The sequence below is a fragment of the Dermacentor silvarum genome, chromosome 9 (assembly GCF_013339745.2).
Source record: "Dermacentor silvarum isolate Dsil-2018 chromosome 9, BIME_Dsil_1.4, whole genome shotgun sequence".
Classification (NCBI taxonomy): Eukaryota; Metazoa; Arthropoda; class Arachnida; order Ixodida; family Ixodidae; genus Dermacentor; species Dermacentor silvarum.
The window spans coordinates 148,368,492-148,382,409 of record NC_051162.1 but is presented as its reverse complement, the minus strand read 5'-3'; the positions used below and the strand labels follow the sequence as shown (position 1 = coordinate 148,382,409).

Sequence of the window (13,918 nt, the reverse complement as noted above, 5' to 3'; positions counted from 1 at the left end):
TATCGGCTGCATAAACTTGGACACATCCACTTACTAACTCAATTAACAAGCATGGTGTCAGCGCGCACAAGCAAACATGATTAGATCACACTCGATGACCGCAGACAGCCACTGTGAAAACGCTGGTGTGAGCATGCGCGGTAGCAGCAGCGACCGAGAAAGTTCGTGTGGTCTATCACTTGAACGGAAACTGAGCAGCGAAAGCACAGCGCGTACAAAGGTAAGAAGCCGTGTGGAGATAGATCGCTTTCAAGATACGGTGCGCGCGACAGCCCTCAGCCGCGCTAAATACAAGTACGCAGTTGCAGTTGCTTTCGGAGTAGAAGCCGCGCCCCCTCCCTCCGCTGTCCTTCTTTCGCGTGGGAGATTGAGTCGCCATGCCCTTGCGCCCGGTCGCAAGATGCGCATTTAGTGCCGCAGCTGGTGTCGCTTCCCCTCCCTCCCTCCCTCCCTCCCTCCCATCCCCCCACGGCCTTTTGCACGACGAAACACGTCGCGTTTGCTCCACCGTGCGTTCGCTCTCGGTGAAAGCGCGCGTGCCCCCGCGCTTTCACTCGCAGATACAGCACACGGGCGACGATTTTATCGCCGTTGGACTTTACACGGAACCTCACGGCAACGGAGACGGCAGAAATGCACTTGGAGTGTCCATATAATTGCTATCGAAATAAAAAGAAACACGAAAAAGCGAGGGTTCATGGAGACAAAAAATGTGTACCACAAACGCCACAAGTAAGGTCGTGGCTTCGATCCCGGCAGAGGCTGCCGTATTCCGATGGAGGCGTTATGCAAAGACTCCGCCGTGTGCCGTGCACTGGATGTACTGCTCATTAAAGAAACCCTGGTGGTCCAAATTATTCGGGAGTCGCCCCGGCGGCCCCGCTATAATACCGTGTGCCTCACAACCGGACACGTGGTTCTGGCACGTAATACGACAGAATTTTAATAAATTTGGTACACGTGCTTCCCGGACTGTTAGATTAGATTCCGAAATTTTACGTGCCAATAACCACGATCACGAGGCACGCCGCAGCGGAAAACTCCGGATTAATCTTGACCAGTAGGGGCTCCTTAAGGTGCACCTAAATATAAGTAATTGTAGAAGAATGCCAGCAAACTCGAAAAAGGGAGAAATCGAGATCCGTGTATATAGCCATGTACCAACTCTAGCCAAACAAGCCACTTTCATAAACTTCAGCACAAGAGCGTTGTTTCATTTCGCCCTATCGAAATGCGGCCGCTGCGACCTCGGAGGTCAGCAGCGCGAACGCCATGGCCATTGGGCTGAGGCGGCGGGCCCTTTTGAACCGTCCCGCAGTATACATATCAACTGCAACGCTAAGTTCGTACTGCGCTCTTAGTGTTTCGTATGTTTTAACGCTGACCTGGCTTGTTGGCAGTGGCGCACCGACGGGGGGTGTTTTGGGTGCTGTAACCCCCCCCCCCCCACCCCTGAGGCCGAGTTAACCCCCAATTTTGCTTAACCCCTTTTCTTTCCTTGCGCCTTTGAGTACTGCAACTAAGATGTAAGACGCGCAGTCGTCTTCACACTCGCAAACTTGCGCAAAAAGCGCATTTTTCACAATTTCCCGTGAAGAAATTGAAATTAGAGCTGTTTAGATGGTATTGGCAAACTGAGGCAAACTGTAACCCCCCCCCCTGGCAGAGATCCTGGGTGCGCTACTGCTTGTTGGGCATACATACAGTTCTAAACGCGCCGGACCAACTGGACCCGCTTTTCCGTTTAATCAAGGGGAAAATGATCCAGGAAAAAAGGAAAAACAATACGCCCGCGTGCACACGTCGGCACTGCTGCCAAGTCGAGACAAGCCAAGGCAAAAAAGCACGTATCGTGACGTAAGTGGCTACAGAACGCGCACAGATCCCACGGCACGTTTTTTTTCCCAACTGTGGCTGTGCCTGGTACAGAGAGACGCGTATTGAAAAAAAAAATGAAAAAAAAAAGAATGAACAAAATCGCACAAGTGGACGGGACACCATTCCGGTGAAAGCTTGCGGCCAGAATGTGTTGCTGCGCATTTCGCCTGCCTGTATTATATGTATGAGCCATTGTTTCGGAGACTTGCGCGGATAAGTCTCGCTTCCCGGAGTGGGCGATTGTGACGCACGGCGCAATTTTCTAGACGTGGGCGTGTGCACTACGTCACGAAGAAAAAAAAATTAATGATAATAGTAAACGCGAGTTCGAGAGAGAGAGCGTTACGTAGACGCGTGAAGTGCGGATAATCGAACACAGTTAAATGGGTTCGAGTGCCCTATTGACGCTACCTCAATTAAATGAGCCATAATTCACGCTAATTAACACCGAAGGTCGTGTGCGCGCGACTCCCACCAAAGGTCGTGGGTTCGAGTGCCTTAATTAACTCTATATTAACTAACTGTGTCTAAATTCGCCTTAACAGCATAGGTCAGTGGATCCGGTTCCTTGAAAGGACGCCAGGGTCAGGGAACCAGGATTTTAAAATATTTAGTTATAAATTCTTATTGCGTTTTGTGCGTGTGTATAACTCTGAATATCGTACTGTATTCAGTATACATAAGTTATATGGATGCAAATTGTTTAATTTCGCGACTGTTCAGTTGAAGATTTCATATCGAGTGTTTTCTATTAAGATATAAACGAGAAAAGTAACACGGCATGCTCTAACTCGATCTTGATTTCAACGGATGAAAGTACGCTGGGATTATTAAACTATACAATATTGCGTGAAGACACGAATGCCAGAATAAAATATGTTCACTTGTTTTTTTTTTTCTGCAGAGAAGACTCACTTTCCACTGATTACTACAAAATATAACGTTTCAGCATTGCACAACTACTCGGGCAGCATGCCCTGGCCCCCATACAGGCACCACTGCTTCTGCGGGCTGGTCTTGTATATGTATTGAAAAATAAATGTTTAATAAATCGCAATCACATTGCAGATCCAACGGGAACAAACCGTCATAGCCTGCTTGAGATGGGTTTTATAGACATCTTTTTGCCGTCTAGCATATTGCCTATCTGTCCTTGATCTATTCCATCTTCATTACAAAACCTCTATCTCTATATTGCAGCTAGCTATACCCGTAACTCTTTCCTTGCTTTTTTTTTTTTTTTTTTTCAACACTCCGAACGCTTCTTGCTTATCTCAACCGGTGCCCAGTTCACGATCCCGTTAACTTCGAATCCCTACGCTTCTCGATGGTGGACACTCCCCTATAAGCCACAGGCTGAGTGAATATCTTGGCAATCCATCAGTGTACTGAGTCATCTCCGTGTTTTTCTTAATTTTTGCCCACAGAAGACACGTTTCTCGCCCTGTTGCGAATATTTGGTACTGTTTTTCTTCTTTTTCCTTTTGTTCTCGGGTAGCCAGGTGGATGATCAATGATGATTTATTGGCACCCCCCTTTGAAACGGGGAGGTGACGTAACCTAGCCTGCTTAAGTTAATCAGGCATGCTATACACGCTTTTCGTTCTCGCATTCTTGTGTACAACACTTTACTATTATTTAGATCCTCAAAACTTTTCTATTTACCCTGTATACCGCTACCTGTGCCTGTAACGAATCCGGTCGTATCAATCTGTATCAATCTAAATCGGTCGTATCAAGCCAGATGATGATGATGGTTTATTGACAACCACTTTGAAACGGGGCGGTGACAAATAGTCACCTAGCCTGCTTGGTTTAACCAGGTATGCTATACATGTTTTTTATCTAGCATTTTTTATACATTTAATTAATCTTTTTTTAAATCTACCTTGTACTGCTAGCTATGACAGTAAGAGATCAAATCAGGTCGTATAAATCTCTTCCCTACTCCCCCCCCCCCCCCCCCCCCCCACCAATACTCTAAACGTCTCTTGCTTATCTCGACTGCTGACTGGTCGATGCTTCCGTCCGCTTTAAACCCAAGCGCTTCTGTAAGGTGTACGTTAGCTACCGTTCTCATTGGCCAGCCACAAAACGGCAAGCACCACTGTGCGGGTCAACCTTGCAACGGCTCAACCTTGACCTGAGATCACTTTCCGCTTTCAAAAAAAAAAAAAAAAACTTTCCCGTAACGCAAGCAAGGACAGCCATTGTGGCCCCAGTGAAGGTCGAGGTCTACACGCTCCTCGAGGACTGCCTGCAGAATGAATTCAGTCCACGCACGACGACAACCACAACAATTTCCGGCTGTAACGTACGATGGACGCCTGTCCGCCATATCATCGCATGTCGGAAAGCGTTAGAAAATTGCGGATTCTAAGCATCGGCTAAAGCGAGATAGAGAAAGCGTGAAGGTGCCATGACGCACAAATTTACATGTTAAACCGCATACACAGCAAGCTGACAAAAGTTTTGAGCGTATTCCATGCGACAGAAAATTTGTATTTGAATATTTCTTCTTTAAATGCGAGAGCATTACATGCCCCATTACGCGAAAATCCTTCGTCGGCGGCGGCGTGACCGAGCGATGGTACCAAACATGGCCGACGGCGCAAAGAGGAAGAACACGTCAAAAAAGCTCGGATCGACGTCAATTTTCTCGTCGAGGTTCCCGTAAACGAAGTAAAATCAATGGCTTTGAAAAGAAAATCTGGTACATTTCGGCCTCGGTGGGAATCTAACCCGGGTCTCCGGGGTGTGGCCTAGGCGTGGCCGAGTGCGCGCGTCATTCGGGCACGTGACGGCGCAGCCAATGGTGAGGAGGTGGCGCCACGTCATGCGTGTATAAAATGAGCGCGCCGCTTCCCGCGTGTCGCTTGCTCTTGGCATTTCATCGGCGCCGTATCAGCAGAAAGAAGTTTAATGCATGTCGAAAACATCAATCGAAAACATTTCTCCAAAGGGACCACAACGCTTTCGCATTCCCACACACAGGCACTTTCAAGTGTCTCTGCCGAATTATTTTTTAAAAAATCGCAGTTGAACCGAGCATTGGCTCCGTATACAGCATTCTGGCGATGCTGACGGGTGACGAAATGAAATGCGTTCTGCGTACGTTGGTCAAATGTGCGTGGAATACGCGTGGTTTCGTTTTTGCTTGTGCCTCTCGGTAGTTGGACCCAACATTAGAGAGTTTTAGCTTGTCCGGTAATCGGGTAAACGCGAGCGGGCGGGGCGTTGGGGCGGTTTGCCGGAACCGTAAACGTGAGCGGCCTGTATGGTGCTACCACCTGGTGGCACAGAAATCAAACAGATAAAAACAGCCTATATTGTAGTAACCAAGTGTATTCTACTTCGCTGCTGGTGTAAATGTTCGACAGTGGCGTAATCGTGTTGCCGCCGAAAATTTACACCAGCAGAGGAGTAGAATACACTTGGTTACTGCAATATTAGCTGTTTTTTGTTTGTTTGATTTCTGCGCCACCAGGTGGTAGCACCATACAGGCCGCTCACGTTTACGGTTCCGGCAAACCGCCCCAACCGCTCGCGTTTACCCGATTACCGGACAAGCTAAAACTCTCTATTGTCTCTGCAGTCGCATTCTCTGGTTTGTGCTGTTTTTATGATGCGAGTGGAGAAAAACTGCAGTGAGCAATGCAACGCGACGATGCCCATGGAATCCGGCAAGGTGCCCACGTCGCTTCGAGCAAATGGCACAGCGGTACAACGCAGCACTTCTTGACGTCATGCCAAAATGGCGGTCGCTTTCGGTGGGAAGGGCTAAGAGGCACAGACTTCAATGTGGAATTTCGGGTTCAAATGTGCGCCGAGAGTCCAGTTTCTTCGTGCGAGTAACCAAATCGGCTCCCCTCTACTCTTAGTTGTACAATGATAAACTGAGAATACGTTTAGACGACCACGTCGTGGCTCGTTTAGTGGTAGTATCGGAGAGGTTAGCTATAGTTGTAACTTGACATGGGCATGCTAAGTAAGCTCCACCACGGGCGGATCGTCGAATGGGGCCACGCACGAACGCGAAAAGCTCTCAAAGACAGATTTGCTTTGTGAAGTCACCTAATCGTGATGAGACGTGGAATTTGTGAGTGCGACCCAAAAATGTAAGCGCCGGAGCTGCCAGTCAGTCTCCGTTGTCGCCCAGGCAGAAGAGAGCTAGGCGATCCGTGTAAAAAGTGAAAGTCATGCGGGTCACGTTTTTTTTTTTTTTCGATGTCACAGTGAGAGTTCTTTCCACATGGCCGGACGTTAAAAATCAGCAAGTTTGCAATTCAGCGGCATCTGCTTCGCTCAGTACGCCAGAGAAGAGACCGGAGTTGTGGTGGGACAAATCACGGCTACTGCGTCAAGACACAACGCCCTCGGCATCCGGCAGCCTCTGACCAAGAGGAACATCGCCGTGCTTGAACAGCCTCCCTGTACCCCTGGTCATGCCCCTGTGACCTTTTAATTTACTCCCCAAGCTTAAGAGAATTATCGAGGGAACCCGTTTTGAAGGATTGCCGAAGGATTGCTTCAAGAGCGACGCGTAACGAAGGAGCTGCAGGACATCCCCATAGAATCCTTCCAACAGTGCACAGAGGCGTGTAAGTGAAGGATGTAAAAGTGTGTTAACACTGAAGGGGGATTATTACTTCGAAGGGGAAACCACGTAGTTTGCCGTTTGGCACAAAAAAATCAACTGTCGGTGGCATCAGTCCCGTTATCAATGCGAAATCATTGATAACGATAATATCTCGACAGCGGATAATACTATCTTGATAGCGCATAATAGCACTGATGAGCGGGAAATCCGGCGTAGTCGGCGTTACCACGATGGTCCAAAATGTCAGGTGAGCCAATCCAGGCAGCTGGTGACGTCAATCAAGGCAAAGTTAATTAAGGCAGGTTTAATTAAGATAGAGTTCAATACGGCACTCAAACCCACGACCATTGGTGGTAATTAAGGCAAAGTTGACTAAGGCACAGTTAATTAAGATACGGTTATTAAGGCACCCGAACCCACTACCTTTGGTGGGAGTCGATCCTACGACCACTGGTGGTCGCAATGCTTACGCATTCATCCACGCAGGAATAACTAAGTGCCCCTTGTATTTTTTTTTTTTTTTTTACACAGACAGCTCGTACATTCTGATCCAGTTAAAAAGCTCCGCAGCAAGTCCCATCTCCGCCTCGTTCCTTTGTAGCTTAACGCGGCACGCCACCACCATCTGCGCTCTCCGCATTGCAAAAAAAAAAAAAAGAAAAGAAAAACTCTGAAGAGCCACACGACTCAATTCAATCCGAAGCCAAGATATAGACGGAGGTCCAACTGCACGACTCAATTACCAACGTTCCCCCATTATGGCGCGCACACATACCGACGCCAGAGAATTAAGGTTAGGCGAAGACGGCTGCAAATCTATAGCCGGAGGGCCGCAAACGGCCGCGAAGCTGACGCCGCGTGTATAAATTGGAACACGCCGAGAAGCGCCACGCTCTAATTCGACCGCGAAAGAAAGAGGCGTGAGAAATCGCCGAATCGACGAGAGACCACCGCCGCGAACTAATTCGACGACGGGGAGGGGGTTTAGACAGCTCAGCTCCGTCGACGACGACGTGCGTGTGAGGCGCGATCTCAGAGCTAGTCGAATCTCTCACTTAGCGCCGTCGCGGTCGTAAGAAAGAGGCGGGCGAATTCCCGCTGCCTTAGATGCGAAGAGGAGGAGGAGGAGGAGAGAAAAGAAAGAAAGAAACGGGCGACTAAACATCTTCATTATTCCACACTAAATGAAGGAAAGAAGATTGAAAGGGTAAGAAAATGAATCTTACGCGTGGGCTCAGGGCCTGGATGAACTAAATGAATGCATAAAGGTGGCACCTTGAATGAGCGAGGGAGGCTCGAGTAAAGAAAGCACAAAGAAAGAAAGAAAGAGTCGGGGAGTGAGAAAGCTATCGGCCCCTCGTTTGGCTCCGCGAAAGACGGCTGTAGCGAATCCATTCACAAAGGACCCGCTCGGGAAAAGGGATGAAGCCAGCAGCAGCAGCTGCTTTCTCAAGACGCCCCGTAGTCGTCGCCGAGTTCCCCTTAGCGGTGTAATCCCTTCATCAATCCGTTAATCCCGCGGCAACCGTTTAATGACCCGCCGAGCTTTAAGCCTTCGCAATATTTCTTACTATAGGGGGATTATAAAGTCATCAGGGCATGCCCGTGGCCTTCGTGAACGGAAAAAAAATGAATAAAAAAAACACGCTACGACGTTTCGGCCGTCGCTCTTCGTTAATGAAGGTGCGGGGGTCCATTCACACCACTGAAGAATCCATCGCGGATACCGGTCCGCACACGTGATGGGAGCACGACCTTGGAAACACGCGCAAGTTTTCGCGAAGAAAGGAAGGAACTATATCTCACAAGTCGTCTGCAGCACTGTAGAAGCTGCAATACTCCTTAGCCAATCGGAAGGCCGAATGACGACCCTCGAGATGTGTTCATCCGCGCCACGTCGTCTGCTGACCCCCACCGTAATTCACGGTATACGACGTGCGTACGCGAAGGTCCTAACATATGTCACGTATCGCTGTAAAAGTATCCTGTACCAAGACAACAAATTAAACTCTCTAATCCCGCCGATAATCAGACAGTTACGCCAGGAACTATATTCCGCCACGCAAGGATATTACCCGAGTGCGCCTCGGACATTGCGACTGAAGCCATACGAGTCGGCCCAACACGTGATCGACTCGTCAGAGCGCGCGCGGTAGGTTTTAGTGCTTCTGCGCTATGCAGGTGGAGCCACGGCGGAGCAGCGGAACAAGCGAGCATCGATTAAAAAACTACCGGTAACCAAACATTCTCGGCCAATACGCCGAGTCTCAGAGGTCACGTGTTCGGCCGACTTTTGTAGGGCAAAAGCGAAAGGAACGGATTCACGAAGGGTTGGCTTGCCTACAGACCGTTTTTTCATGGGCGCCGCCATTGCCTAAAGTCCCTATATAAGAAAAGTACCGCCATCCTTTGATAAACGCCGCTTCTCTCTCTCCTGTATCTCCGATTGGACGATGATAGCGCGCACTTTTCACTTCTTTATATTATCTTTTTTTCCGCCTCAGAGCCATGTTGAAAGTCCTCTGCGCAGCCGCAGTCGCCGGAGGCGGCGCGCGCCCGGCCTGAAAGCTTCAACGTGGACTTTCTAGGTGCGCCACCGTCGACTTGGCTTTCGCAAGCAAAAGGTAAAGAAAAAAGCAAGCGCTTTAGGAGAGGAGGCGGCGGAGGAAAGAGTAGATGGCGGTACTTTTCTTATATAGGGACTTTACCATTGCCTAGGCAGTGGCGCCATCTATGGGCAGTTGGCATGCTGGCTTGGGTGAACGCCCGTGTTGTATGCTGTGGTATACGCTCGGCGGCAGTTTCTGGTGGATTTATTCACTCTCCCGCGGTCTATTTAGCATGCAATGGCGTCTTCTATGTGGGGAATGGTCCTGTAAGGCGTAGTGAAGGAATTTAAGTCTGAAATAATTAGGCGACTGGAGTTTCTGCTGGCGTTAGGGCGGACGGAGACACCCAGCGCGAGGTGTGCGCGTTTGTTTGAGTTTACAATCAGCCTCGAATATCAGTTAAGTGTTTCTGAAAATTAGATTCACAAATGTTACCTTACTGCAGCATTCTCAACACTAATTCTAAGCTCTGGTTTAGCTGCAATGAGTAGTTACGAAACATTTGACGATCCTAATAACGTGGGTACGGTTCTGCTGGCGAATAAGTTGGACGACACGAACTTATTTCCTCTCGCCTGCACTTAGCGCAGGTTATAATCACGTGGCAGTCGGCATTTTTTCGTGTCCGTGGACGAAGGTCATCATCATCAACAATGGCTCATACCCCCCTAAACAAGACATGCAATGGCTCATCCCCCTAGTAATGCAGATGCTACAAGCGCTCAGCAAAGTGAAGCAAACAGCGCATACATTCATTGGAATCACGCATACAACGTACAGAACAGCATACCATACGTTTCAATAAAAAACAAGCTCAAAACAAGCATCAGCAATGGTTCATACCCCACCCTCCCACCCCCGGTAAGCGAGCAAAAAAAATGCGATGGGTCATACCCCCAAATGCAGAGCTTACAAACGCTCAGCAAAGTGAAGCGAACAGTGTATACATTCATTGGATGTATGCACAACATCATACAACCGCACCGCACCATACAACACACAGAACAGCATAAGTTTCAATAAGGAACAAGCTCAAAACAAGCATCCGAACCATCAGCAAAGCATCGCACACCCCCCTCTGCATTTTGCAATAGCTTCGCTGGACTTTCGCATGGCCGGGAACGCGAGTCAACTCTTACAGTTCTATTTACCAGCTTTCTTTACTAATTGCGAAGCAAAGCACCGACGCTATACGGCTTAGAACGACAGAAAGCCCAGCGAAAGTATAACAGTGTTTTTTCGTAGCCCATGAACCCTATATGGCACAGCGTTCGTTGCCTGGTTCTGACATCTATTTTTGCACCAGCTATAGCAATGACGTCGTCATTGTGTCTACTTGAAGATGTTCTTCAGGCGTGACGCTATGCGTTAAACAAGAATCACAACGGTTACTGTTCCGTTAAGTGATGCCCAATCGCGGTTCGAGAAATACTGAAGGGTGTCTGTTACTTTAGCGAGCGTCAGTACGTACACTATAACGCTAACGCCTGCAGTATCCGATTACCGACCACTCAAACGGGCGAGAGAGTCAACGAAGCCTACTCGAAAGAAAACAAAAAGACAATAAAAAGAAGAGCCAGATTTTGATGCCAGTACCTTTCTTGGAATGCAGTGTAGCGAGGGACTATACGTGAAGTGTTTGCGACAGCTACAGCCGGAAACGCGAACCGATTCCCATGGGCCACCACGCACGTTCGGAACGCGCTGGCGGGGCGCCATAAAAGTCACGTGGTTTAAACACAAATCACATTCGACGAGTCTACAGTGCATCACTTAATAAATATACGCGTCACGCGAAAAAGAAAAAAGAACCCGAGAACAAAAAGAAAGAAAAAAAGTGGGCAGACGGAAATCCGCTCAAGGAAGAACCGCGGTGAAGCGTTTACAAAAAAAAAAAAAAAAAATACAAGACGCGCCACAACGTTTTGGCACCTCGTCCATTCAACCGCATCCGTCTCTGCGCGCATTGCTCTCCCTTTAAACCGTGATGTTTACTTCCTTCGCCATTTTTTTTCTCATATTTTTTTACTACTTCTGGCTCTTTCTTTCTACACCGACATATCTCGGCCAGCGGCGGAACCACGCGACGAAGAATCGTCTGCAATCAAGCACGAAGATCGTCGTCGTCGTCGTCGTCTGCAACAGCCCATGCCTAGCAGACGACGCGCGCGCGTCGTCTGCTTCGTCCGCCGCTCACGGTGGCGCTACGTCTGCGCGCGCCAACGCGTAGCAGACGACGACATCTGCCGCAGACTTAAAACAGGAGAAAAAAAAAAAAAAAAGATCAGCCAGATCCGGAACAGCCGAAACGTAGTACGCGTAGCCCGGTTTCGACTCCAGAACCACTTCCGTTTTTCTCACGGCCAGGAAACCCCGAGCGACCGGGGTGGGATGAAGTCGCGAAGAAGACGAAGAAAAAGGAGAGAGCGCTTTTTTTTTTTTTTCGTCTTATTTTCGAGGACCCCTCGTGAGCACAAACTCACCGGGCGACGGAGGAAAAAGCGACTTCCCGCCGTCGCCTGCCTCGACACACCGTCTACTGCAGGATATAGCAGAACACTTGTCAAGCACCGTCGAAAGTACACACTTACTGCACGCGCATGCGCATTTAGCGCAAGCAACGCGACAGTGATGAAACTGGAGACAGCGCGCCGCGCTGTGTGCTCTAAAATAAGCGGTATACGAACAACTTGGGGCTTTCATTCATCTGCCCTACCCCAACGTCTTCACGACCGAGATTTCTATCCGACGCGGAGTAATAGCGCGGCCCCGGCAGCCTGAAAGCTTTAAAAAGAAATTTAAAAAAAAAGGCTACGCCTAGCAGCTCATGAACATAAGTCATATGGGTCGCGGCGCTCAAGCATAAAGATTTACCAAGCAAGGCATACGAATGTCCGTATCGTTACGAAGTTCGTGGACGTTCCCGCAAGTTCCAGCTTACCAGTGATACTCGAGTTCGTTATTTGAGTGTTTTAGCATAGCGTTACCGTTCCGACATTATACCGTTGGCGGCAGGCATGACTGTGCATGTGCGGTGTTTACCAGACGGCGTGTACAAAACTGGGCAACACTAGAAACATGAAGAGAAAACACGTAAATAGCCAACACAAGCCTGCGAGACAAATCACAGACAAATCAATTCTAAATGCTATAAAAAAAAAACCTTTAGCGGCTCGGTAACTTTTCTCAAGGCCAAAGTACAAGTACGCTTGCCGGCGCGCGACGCGCCTCGCGCATGTGCAGACGGTGCACGGCAGATTGTACGCGTCGAAGCGCCGCGCAAGCCCATCTTCTCCAGACAAATATCGCTGCTCTGGCTGCCTCACAAAAAAATGTTTCGCCCGAAAGGCGAAGCATCGATTGCGATAGCAAATTAGTAGACAGCTATATACGAAGCTTATAAGGATAGTAGTTTTATCGGCCATATAAACTCGCAAACATTCGCTTACTAACTAAATTAACAAGCACGGTGTCACGCGCGCACAGGTAAACATGAACACATCTCCCTCGACGACTGCGGAAACTCGCTGTCAAAACGCTGGAGTGAGTAGGCGCGGCCGCAGCAGCGAGCAAATTCGCCTTCATGCTGCCTCTCCCTTCAACGCAACTAAACGTCGAAAGCACAGCGCATACGAAGCTACCTGCACTGGGCGTACTTTGCCCACATCGCAGATCGCTGTCAAGATACGGCGCCCGCGCGGCCGCGCCGCAAGCAGTAGCCGCCGTCGGAGTAGACCATCACCCCCTCCCCCCCCCCAGCTCGGGTGACTGGTCGCTACCAGTCACCGGAGCTGGTAGCGACACCAAGTGACGATTTGTCCAAGTACGAAGCGTTTGAAAATGCAGTTGTGTCGCATAAGTGTTCTCGTCGAAGGAAAATTATAAAAGCTGTCATCCTGGAAATTCCAAGTGGATGCGTCTTGCAAACTCACCGGCTACAATTCGTAAATTGCAATATGTGTCGTGAAGTAATTAACTAAGAAGTTCATTAGTCAATTTTTGTTAATTAGTTGTACATGTGTTTTGATTTCTCGTGCTACTAATGTCCGCCTCATCGGATAACGCAGATCAATGATAAGAATTACGCTAGCTGCCCCAGGCGATATTTAAAAATTCCGTAAAGCTTAATTTTAACACCCGGTACACCAGTGCTGTTGCTGCCACACACCTTTCCGGTAAAACCCAGTTGTTCCGCGAACGGTATACGGAGTTTGCGGACAAGCTAATAAAACGCGCTATTATCGATCCACCACCCGGGTTTCTTAAGGTGCGTCTAAATACGAGTTCCACGAGCACTTTTGCATTCCGCTTCCATTTCAGCCGATGGGTATTGAACCCACGACCTCGTGCTCGGCAGTAGACGCCGTGGCCACCGAGTCGCAGCGCCGCCGTCGCCGCCCGCATCAAAACAGTTCGGTTCAGTTTGCTGCGGTGACGCCGTGCGCCGTGAGACTTAATAGCTCTTCGTTTACAGGAAAAAGAAGTAAAAAAAATGGATGACGCTTCGCCTTCAAGAGCGGAACGCGATAGCATTCAAAGATCCCTGTCTGCTTATCAGGCTTCCCCGGCAACTGATCTATGTTTTCTCGTATATTCGAGTTACAATCCGACGCTATCACGTCTGTAGATTGTGGTTAAGTCGTAGTTTACGATTTTTCTGACGGATTTTACTTTTGAGAAATTCTATTTTTGTTGACTATAACGCCTTGCGCCACGCGGAGGGCCTGCGCGGTCGGGGAGGTTCCGGGTGATTATTTCCGCCAACGACGTCGGCGCGCCCTTACCGACGCCGGATTTTCTGCGACACGGGGCCCTTAATGCTGCCGCGTTA

The 13,918-nt window shown here is 49.0% G+C and overlaps 1 protein-coding gene across 1 annotated transcript in view; it reads right to left on the bottom strand.

Moving 5' to 3' along the window:
* Positions 1-13,918, bottom strand: part of LOC119464523 (chromatin-remodeling ATPase INO80-like) — a 34,425-nt gene that overhangs the window by 2,270 nt on the left and 18,237 nt on the right. The gene's annotated exons all lie outside the window — the stretch shown is intronic.